General features: G+C 38.7%; 1 long non-coding RNA gene across 4 annotated transcripts; it reads left to right on the top strand.

Moving 5' to 3' along the window:
• The first annotated feature begins 1,548 nt into the window (after window positions 1-1,548).
• Window positions 1,549-2,194, top strand: LOC141378069 (uncharacterized). Of its 4 annotated transcripts, none has more exons than XR_012391684.1 (3): window positions 1,549-1,732; window positions 1,891-1,958; window positions 2,090-2,194. It is a non-coding gene; the product is annotated as an uncharacterized lncRNA (long non-coding RNA). The 4 variants fall into 4 exon arrangements; XR_012391685.1 differs by having other exon boundaries at window positions 1,549-1,788; XR_012391681.1 differs by lacking the exon at window positions 2,090-2,194 and having other exon boundaries at window positions 1,891-1,961.
• The last annotated feature ends 8,056 nt before the right edge of the window (window positions 2,195-10,250 follow it).

Raw genomic sequence — 10,250 nt, 5'->3', positions numbered from 1 at the left:
CATATATTTTCACTTGCAACTTGCTTTAACATGTTTAACAGTGCATGAAATGTTGTCTAAAACAAAAAGAAAATGCTTTTTAGTGGCTGGATCTGGTTTTATCACATTCTGAATTGAACGTTGAAAATGAGCTTTTCAGAGCCAGCAGAGGTCAAAATAAGCAGTAATGCAAACTCAGTCAGAGACATAGATTTTCACTTGCAACTTGCTTTAACATGTTTAACAGTGCATGAATTGTTGTCTAAAACAAAAAGAATGATGCATTTTAGTGGCTGGATCTGGTTTTATCACATTCTGAATTGAACGTTGAAAATGAGCTGTTCTCAGCCAGCAGAGGTCAAAATAAGCAGTAATGCAAACTCAGTCAGAGACATAGATTTTCACTTGCAACTTGCTTTAACATGTTTAACAGTGCATGAAATGTTGTCTAAAACAAAAAGAATGATGCATTTTAGTGGCTGGATCTGGTTTTATCACTTTCTGAATTGAGCTGTTCAGAGCCAGCAGAGGTCAAAATAAGCAGTAATGCAAACTCAGTCATAGACATAGATTTTCACTTGCAACTTGCTTTAACATGTTTAACAGTGCATGAAATGTTGTCTAAAACAAAAAGAATGATGCATTTTAGTGGCTGGATCTGGTTTTATCACTTTCTGAATTCAACGTTGAAAATGAGCCGTTCAGAGCCAGCAGAGGTCAAAATAAGCAGTAATGCAAACTCAGTCAGAGACATAGATTTTCACTTGCAACTTGCTTTAACATATTTAACAGTGCATGAAATGTTGTCTAAAACAAAAAGAATGATGCATTTTAGTGGCTGGATCTGGTTTTATCACATTCTGAATTGAACGTTGAAAATGAGCTTTTCAGAGCCAGCAGAGGTCAAAATAAGCAGTAATGCAAACTCAGTCATAGACATAGATTTTCACTTGCAACTTGCTTTAACATGTTTAACAGTGCATGAAATGTTGTCTAAAACAAAAAGAATGATGCATTTTAGTGGCTGGATCTGGTTTTATCACATTCTGAATTGAACGTTGAAAATGAGCTTTTCAGAGCCAGCAGAGGTCAAAATAAGCAGTAATGCAAACTCAGTCAGAGACATAGATTTTCACTTGCAACTTTCGTAAACATATTTAACAGTGCATGCAATGTTGTCTAAAACAAAAAGAAAATGCTTTTTAGTGGTTGGATCTGGTTTTATCACATTCTGAATTGAACGTTGAAAATGAGCTTTTCAGAGCTAGCAGAGGTCAAAATAAGCAGTAATGCAAACTCAGTCATAGACATATATTTTTACTTGCAACTTGCTTTAACATGTTTAACAGTGCATGAAATGTTGTCTAAAACAAAAAGAATGATGCATTTTAGTGGCTGGATCTGGTTTTATCATATTCTGAATTGAACGTTGAAAATGAGCTGTTCTCAGCCAGCAGAGGTCAAAATAAGCAGTAATGCAAACTCAGTCATAGACATAGATTTTCACTTGCAACTTGCTTTAACATGTTTAACAGTGCATGAAATGTTGTCTAAAACGCATGCTCGAGTGACGTCACTGGCGTCACTGTCTCCGTTCGGTCACACACTGTGTGCTTGAAGTTTGGACTTGCTATTTACTCGCAATTTAAATCTTAATCATTAAATTCTTCCTCATTCGCTAAGTATTTGTCTCTCCTACTTAGGGTGACCAAACCCTTAATACATTTATACAAACAAAGCTGCTTTAAAAACGGTCTGTCCCTCGAGCATCCGCCTGTTGTTTGTAGCTTTAGCCTGCTAGCGCCGCTGGTCAGCTAAAGCTACCGACCTCTTTAACCATACACTTTTGACTTACTGGCTTTGCTCTTTTAACCCGTAAAATGTCGCTTCCGTCTCTGTCCTTGTGTGCAGGAGAAGCATCGATGGAGGCGTTGGAGCTGGAGCTGGAAGAAGTGGAGTCCCAGATCCGCGCGCTGGTGGTAAGACGGTCGCGGCTACGGGAACGACTTCTCGTCGTATCTAATGCTAAGGCCGTCTCATCACCTAAGGTACGTGGAAATTACAACCACATCATTCCCTCTACCTCAACCCCGCGTCCTTCTCTGTCCAGGCCCAGCGCACCCGGGGCGCGGCTCAGCCAGGCGTCGTTCACGCCGACACCCGGCTACCACGGCGCCTGGGTGCAGCCGCGCAAGGTGCTTCCCAGATCCCGGGGCAGAATGCTCCGCCTGTGTTCGAGATCTCCACGGAGAACCGCTTCTCCCCTCTCCGCGAGTCGGGTCCCGATGTGGCCATCATCGGTGACTCGATCGTTCGTCACGTCCGTGCCGCCTCCTCAAAAGGTAATAAAGTACGTACTTTCTGCTTTCCTGGTGCCCGTGTGAAAAATATTTCTACACAGATTCCAACCATCCTGGGCGCTGCCGAGAGCCCTGGTGCCGTTGTCCTCCACGTGGGGACAAACGACACCGGGCTCCGGCAGTCGGAGATCCTGAAGAAGGACTTCAGGAGCCTGATCGAGACGGTTCGACGCACCTCGCCCGCCACGCAGATCATCGTTTCTGGGCCGCTTCCTACCTACCGCCGAGGAAATGAAAGGTTCAGTAGACTTTTAGCTTTGAATGAATGGCTAATAACATGGTGTAAAGAACAGAAATTGCTCTTTGCTAATAACTGGAATCTTTTCTGGGAGCGTCCTAGGCTCTTCCGTCCTGACGGCCTGCACCCCAGTCGAGCCGGAGCTGAACTCCTGTCGGACAACATCTCCAGACTACTTCGCACCATCTGACTAGCAGGTAAAAATTCACAAAATTCACACTATAGCCACCTAGACTCTTGTTCACCCCACTTAAACATCAGTAACGCATATCTGGCGAATCCTATAGAGACTGTGTCTGTTCCTCGTATTATTAGATTAAGAAATAAACGTACTGTGTGCTCCAGGAAAAATCTAGTAAGAATCAAACCAGAAAAACCAGTAGAAAGTGAAAATACAAATTTCGTAAAACTTGGTCTTCTAAACATCAGGTCACTTGCACCTAAAGCACTTATCATTAATGAAATAATAACAGAAAACAATCTTAATGCACTCTGTCTCACTGAAACCTGGCTGAAACAAAATGACTATATTAGCTTAAATGAAGCAACTCCTCCAGGATTCTTATATAAACATGAGGCTCGTCAAACTGGTCGTGGTGGTGGAGTTGCATCAATCTTTAGTGATTTCCTTAATATTAAACAGAGAAACGGACTTATGTTTAGCTCCTTTGAAGTATTATCGCTTAATGTTCAGCTTCCAGATACTATACAAAAACCTATGTTATCTCTCGCTTTAATCACCATATATAGACCCCCAGGACCCTATGTCAAATTTCTAAAAGAATTTTCTGATTTTATTTCTGACTTACTAGTCAAAACTGATAAAATGCTAATTGTAGGTGACTTTAACATCCACATAGATGACGCTAATGATACATTAGGGCTCGCGTTTATGGATTTAATACACTCACTTGGGATAAAGCAAAACGTTGTGGGTCCAACCCATCGCTTAAAGCATACATTAGATCTAATTCTGTCTTATGGAATCGAGGTTATTGACGTAGACATTATACCACAAAGTGATGATATTACAGATCACTACCTCTTACTATATAAGCTATGTTTACCTGAAATCAGCAAACCCGCTCCAATACTTCGCCCTAGTAGAACTATTGTTCCGTCAACTAAAGATGAATTTATAAATAACTTACCTGATCTCTCTCTATTTCGTAATGCACCCGCAAACTCAAATGATCTTGATGTAGTAACCAGCAGTATGGATGCCATCTTTACTAGCACACTAAATACTGTGGCACCCATCAAATTAAAAAAGGCTAGAGAGATTAAAACTATACCATGGTATAATAGTCATACTCGTGCGCTCAAAACAGCAACCCGCGCCCTGGAACGTAAATGGAAAAAAACTAATTTAGAGGTCTTTAGAATTGCGTACAAAGACAGTATGTCCAGCTATAGGAGGGCTCAAAAATCTGCCAGGACCGAGCACCTGCGCAAACTGATAGAAAATAATCATAACAATCCTAGATTTTTATTTAACACCATCTCTAAATTAGCAAATAATCGGTCATCCTTGGAACAAACTACTCCACCGCAAATTAGTAGTGATGACTTCATGAATTTTTTCAGTACTAAAATAGAAGGCTTTAGACAGAAAATAGGAGATGCCAAACTTTCTGCACCGGCTTATACTCCAAATCCTGTAAATATTTCATTAAATCATAATAATAACCTACACTGCTTCAAAATCATAGAACATGAAGAGTTAGTGAAAATTATAAATAGCTCTAAACCAGCTACGTGTATGCTGGACTCAATTCCAACAAAATTACTGAAAGAGCTGCTACCTGCTATAGGAGAACCTCTTCTTAACATTATCAACTCTTCTTTATCTATAGGCCATGTTCCAAACTCTTACAAGCTAGCTGTTATTAAGCCTATTATTAAGAAACCGCAACTAGACACCAACAACTTAGCTAACTATAGGCCTATTTCAAATCTTCCATTTATGTCTAAAATACTAGAAAAAGTTGTTTCCACTCAATTATGCTCTTATCTGCAGACGAACAATATTTTTGAAGTGTTTCAGTCAGGTTTCAGGGCTCACCACAGTACAGAAACCGCCTTAGTGAAAATAACCAACGATTTACTCTTAGCTGCTGACCGAGGGTGCGTCTCGCTATTAGTTTTACTCGATCTTAGTGCGGCATTTGATACCATTGACCACAATATCCTCATAAATCGTTTAAAGTCTACAGGTGTCCAGGGACAGGCTCTACAATGGTTTAAGTCATACTTAACTGACCGCTACCAGTTTGTGAATCTTAATGGACAGCCTTCACAAATCTGCCCAGTAAAGTATGGGGTGCCTCAAGGATCAGTTTTAGGCCCTTTACTGTTTACAATTTACATGCTACCTATGGGAGACATTATTAGAAGACATGGGATCAGCTTTCACTGCTATGCAGATGATACTCAATTATATATTTCCACTAAACCTGACGAGACGTCTGAACTTTCGAAACTAACTGAGTGTATCAAAGACATCAAAGACTGGATGACCAACAATTTTCTTCTCTTAAACTCAGACAAAACAGAATTATTACTTATTGGGCCTAAATCTTGCACACAGCAGATCTCGCAACTCAATTTACAATTAGAGGGATACAAAGTTAGTTTTAGCTCTACTATAAAAGATCTGGGTGTCATATTAGACAGCAATCTAACTTTTAAAAACCATATATCCCATGTCACAAAAACTGCCTTCTTTCATCTGAGAAATATCGCTAAATTACGAAATATGCTATCCATCTCAGATGCAGAAAAGCTAGTCCATGCTTTTATGACTTCGAGACTGGATTACTGTAATGCTCTATTTGCTGGCTGCCCAGCATCCTCTATTAACAAACTTCAATTAGTACAAAATGCAGCAGCCAGAGTTCTGACCAGGTCTAGAAAATATGATCATATAACCCCAATTTTATTCTCCTTACACTGGCTGCCTGTTAAATTTCGTATTGAATTTAAAATATTACTTCTCACGTATAAAGCTCTAAATAATCTAGCTCCTGTTTATCTAACCAACCTTCTGTCTCGCTACGAACCAACTCGCTCCTTAAGATCTCAAAATTCAGGGCTTCTGGTAGTACCTAGAATAGCAAAATCAAGTAAAGGAGGTCGAGCCTTCTCTTTCATGGCTCCTACACTCTGGAATAGCCTTCCTGATAACGTCCGAGGCTCAGACACACTCTCCCAGTTCAAAACTAGATTAAAGACCTATCTGTTTAGTAAAGCATACACTCAGTGCATCACCTAGCGGGTTCCACACTGGCTTCTACATCTTGCTTATATACACTATGAACAGCAGCTACGCTAATTATTCTCTTTATTCTCTATTTTCACCTGGGGATACTCATCCCGAGGTCCTCAGATTAGGCGGAGTCACTGATTGGATCCAAGACCAGCGACGAGATGATCCCAAGGATTCCATATCCGGGACCAGGCCATATCCTGAGCTGCTGCTGCGCTGATGGTCGTGGGGAGTGGAGAACATGTGTCTGATTCCAGCGACGCTCCAGGGACAGACGAGTCTTCATTGAGGCCATCTTCCAGCATAAACCACGGCGAATGAAGTTCTGCACAAGACTTTTGGCCAGCGGAGAAATTAAAATGGTCGTGCCCAACTGAGTCTGGTTCTCTCAAGGTCTTTTTTCTTCACTCCCATCAGGTGAAGTTTTTTTTTCCCTCTCCGCTGTCGCCACTGCCTCGCATGGTTCAGGATTGGTAGAGCTACGCATCGATGAATTTGCTCTTCAGTGTTTGAACTCTCAGTAATGATTAAATCACACTGAACAGAGCTAAACTGAACTGAACTGAACTTAAACACTAAAACCTGAACCACACTGTTCCAGTTACTGAACCACACTGTTCCAGTTACTATGACCATTTATGTGAAGCTGCTTTGACACAATCTACATTGTAAAAGCGCTATACAAATAAAGCTGAATTGAATTGAATTGAACAAAAAGAATGATGCATTTTAGTGGCTGGATCTGGTTTTATCACTTTCTGAATTCAACGTTGAAAATGAGCTGTTCTCAGCCAGCAGAGGTCAAAATAAGCAGTAATGCAAACTCAGTCAGAGACATAGATTTTCACTTGCAACTTGCTTTAACATGTTTAACAGTGCATGAAATGTTGTCTAAAACAAAAAGAATGATGCATTTTAGTGGCTGGATCTGGTTTTATCACTTTCTGAATTGAGCTGTTCAGAGCCAGCAGAGGTCAAAATAAGCAGTAATGCAAATTCAGTCAGAGACATAGATTTTCACTTGCAACTTTCTTAAACATATTTAACAGTGCATGAAATGTTGTCTAAAACAAAAAGAAAATGCTTTTTAGTAGCTGGATCTGGTTTTATCACATTCTGAATTGAACGTTGAAAATGAGCTTTTCAGAGCCAGCAGAGGTCAAAATAAGCAGTAATGCAAACTCAGTCATAGACATAGATTTTCACTTGCAACTTGCTTTAACATGTTTAACAGTGCATGAAATGTTGTCTAAAACAAAAAGAATGATGCATTTTAGTGGCTGGATCTGGTTTTATCACTTTCTGAATTCAACGTTGAAAATGAGCCGTTCAGAGCCAGCAGAGGTCAAAATAAACAGTAATGCAAACTCAGTCAGAGACATAGATTTTCACTTGCAACTTGCTTTAACATGTTTAAAAGTGCATGAAATGTTGTCTAAAACAAAAAGAATGATGCATTTTAGTGGCTGGATCTGGTTTTATCACATTCTGAATTGAACGTTGAAAATGAGCTTTTCAGAGCCAGCAGAGGTCAAAATAAGCAGTAATGCAAACTCAGTCAGAGACATAGATTTTCACTTGCAACTTTCTTAAACATATTTAACAGTGCATGAAATGTTGTCTAAAACAAAAAGAATGATGCATTTTAGTGGCTGGATCTGGTTTTATCACTTTCTGAATTCAACGTTGAAAATGAGCCGTTCAGAGCCAGCAGAGGTCAAAATAAGCAGTAATGCAAACTCAGTCAGAGACAAAGATTTTCACTTGCAACTTGCTTTAACATGTTTAACAGTGCATGAAATGTTGTCTAAAACAAAAAGAATGATGCATTTTAGTGGCTGGATCTGGTTTTATCACTTTCTGAATTCAACGTTGAAAATGAGCTGTTCTCAGCCAGCAGAGGTCAAAATAAGCAGTAATGCAAACTCAGTCATAGACATATATTTTCACTTGCAACTTGCTTTAACATGTTTAACAGTGCATGAAATGTTGTCTAAAACAAAAAGAATGATGCATTTTAGTGGCTGGATCTGGTTTTATCACTTTCTGAATTCAACGTTGAAAATGAGCTGTTCTCAGCCAGCAGAGGTCAAAATAAGCAGTAATGCAAACTCAGTCAGAGACATAGATTTTCACTTGCAACTTGCTTTAACATGTTTAACAGTGCAAGAATTGTTGTCTAAAACAAAAAGAATGATGCATTTTAGTGGCTGGATCTGGTTTTATCACATTCTGAATTGAATGTTGAAAATGAGCTGTTCTCAGCCAGCAGAGGTCAAAATAAGCAGTAATGCAAACTCAGTCAAAGACATAGATTTTCACTTGCAACTTGCTTTAACATGTTTTACAGTGCATGAAATGTTGTCTAAAACAAAAAGAATGATGCATTTTAGTAGCTGGATCTGGTTTTATCACATTCTGAATTGAACGTTGAAAATGAGCTTTTCAGAGCCAGCAGAGGTCAAAATAAGCAGTAATGCAAACTCAGTCAGAGACATAGATTTTCACTTGCAACTTTCTTAAACATATTTAACAGTGCATGAAATGTTGTCTAAAACAAAAAGAAAATGCTTTTTAGTGGCTGGATCTGTTTTTATCACATTCTGAATTGAACGTTGAAAATGAGCTTTTCAGAGCCAGCAGAGGTCAAAATAAGCAGTAATGCAAACTCAGTCATAGACATATATTTTCACTTGCAACTTGCTTTAACATGTTTAACAGTGCATGAAATGTTGTCTAAAACAAAAAGAAAATGCATTTTAGTGGCTGGATCTGGTTTTATCACTTTCTGAATTCAACGTTGAAAATGAGCTGTTCTCAGCCAGCAGAGGTCAAAATAAGCAGTAATGCAAACTCAGTCATAGACATAGATTTTCACTTGCAACTTGCTTTAACATGTTTAACAGTGCATGAAATGTTGTCTAAAACAAAAAGAATGATGCATTTTAGTGGCTGGATCTGGTTTTATAACTTTCTGAATTCAACGTTGAAAATGAGCTGTTCTCAGCCAGCAGAGGTCAAAATAAGCAGTAATGCAAACTCAGACAGAGACATAGATTTTCACTTGCAACTTGCTTTAACATGTTTAACAGTGCAAGAATTGTTGTCTAAAACAAAAAGAATGATGCATTTTAGTGGCTGGATCTGGTTTTATCACATTCTGAATTGAACATTGAAAATGAGCTGTTCAGAGCCAGCAGAGGTCAAAATAAGCAGTAATGCAAACTCAGTCAGAGACATAGATTTTCACTTGCAACTTGCTTTAACATGTTTAACAGTGCATGAAATGTTGTCTAAAACAAAAAGATAATGCTTTTTAGTGGCTGGAACTGGTTTTATCACATTCTGAATTGAACGTTGAAAATGAGCTTTTCAGAGCCAGCAGAGGTCAAAATAAGCAGTGATGCAAACTCAGTCATAGACATAGATTTTCACTTGCAACTTTCTTAAACATATTTAACAGTGCATGAAATGTTGTCTAAAACAAAAAGAAAATGCTTTTTAGTGGCTGGAACTGGTTTTATCACATTCTGAATTGAACGTTGAAAATTTGCTTTTCAGAGCCAGCAGAGGTCAAAATAAGCAGTAATGCAAACTCAGTCAGAGACATAGATTTTCACTTGCAACTTGCTTTAACATGTTTAACAGTGCATGAAATGTTGTCTAAAACAAAAAGAAAATGCATTTTAGTGGCTGGATCTGGTTTTATCACTTTCTGAATTCAACGTTGAAAATGAGCTGTTCTCAGCCAGCAGAGGTCAAAATAAGCAGTAATGCAAACTCAGTCATAGACATAGATTTTCACTTGCAACTTGCTTTAACATGTTTAACAGTGCATGAAATGTTGTCTAAAACAAAAAGAATGATGCATTTTAGTGGCTGGATCTGGTTTTATAACTTTCTGAATTCAACGTTGAAAATGAGCTGTTCTCAGCCAGCAGAGGTCAAAATAAGCAGTAATGCAAACTCAGACAGAGACATAGATTTTCACTTGCAACTTGCTTTAACATGTTTAACAGTGCATGAAATGTTGTCTAAAACAAAAAGAATGATGCATTTTAGTGGCTGGATCTGGTTTTATAACTTTCTGAATTCAACGTTGAAAATGAGCTGTTCTCAGCCAGCAGAGGTCAAAATAAGCAGTAATGCAAACTCAGACAGAGACATAGATTTTCACTTGCAACTTGCTTTAACATGTTTAACAGTGCAAGAATTGTTGTCTAAAACAAAAAGAATGATGCATTTTAGTGGCTGGATCTGGTTTTATCACATTCTGAATTGAACGTTGAAAATGAGCTGTTCAGAGCCAGCAGAGGTCAAAATAAGCAGTAATGCAAACTCAGTCAGAGACATAGATTTTCACTTGCAACTTGCTTTAACATGTTTAACAGTGCATGAAATGTTG

This window comes from Danio rerio, chromosome 16 (assembly GCF_049306965.1).
Source record: "Danio rerio strain Tuebingen ecotype United States chromosome 16, GRCz12tu, whole genome shotgun sequence".
Taxonomy (NCBI): Eukaryota; Metazoa; Chordata; class Actinopteri; order Cypriniformes; family Danionidae; genus Danio; species Danio rerio.
The sequence above is the reverse complement of the archived record's forward strand: the minus strand, read 5'-3'. Positions and strand labels throughout refer to the sequence as shown.